We start from the raw sequence: 756 nt of genomic DNA on the forward strand, positions 1-756 counted from the left end.
TCAAAATGGTGGAGAAAGGAATGGAAAGAAATTTTTCAATTTTGACATAATGTGGTAGCGTTCATTTGATTGAATCCAGAATTGGAACAGACGAACCTCGTTCAGAACTCACCAATCAAGTGCCACCTTTGTTCACTTGTACAACTAATGAACAGATAGTGGTATACAGAGCCAAGATGAGACTCCAGATTTAGAAATGCTTGGTACTTTGTTCACACCCAATACCAAAAAACAGCGAAATTCAATGAGCACTTACAAGAATCAACAACGACATTATATTCGGCTACAACTCTTTCTTGATTATCTATAGCTTTATATCGGCCCTCATCAGATACTGTTATCTCTGGTATAATTAATGAATTATCTTGAGCTAATATATGCCTAGGACTAGATAGCTTTGAGTCATTCTTTGTCCAGATAACAGTTCCACTTATATGAAGTTTAAAATCCACTTTTAATGATAGGGAATGACCTGCAGATCTTCTTAATTCTTTTGATTCTGAAAAAAATATATAGACATATTTAATATAAAGCATGTATATCTCTTAAAAAGTTAAGTTAGACCTACTGAAAATTAGATTTTTTATCTAAATGAATTGCCAAAATAAAAGTTATTATTTCATTAATAACAAAATTAAAAGGGGTAAAAAAAAGAGATTTTTGGGGATATTTTAGCTACTACTTGAACCATTCTATGCCGGTTTATTTTGCAATTACAGACAACTGTAGTCATAATAAAGTTTTCTTTCTCTGGAA

This window comes from Lottia gigantea (assembly GCF_000327385.1).
Source record: "Lottia gigantea unplaced genomic scaffold LOTGIsca_53, whole genome shotgun sequence".
In the NCBI taxonomy this organism is placed as follows: domain Eukaryota; kingdom Metazoa; phylum Mollusca; class Gastropoda; family Lottiidae; genus Lottia; species Lottia gigantea.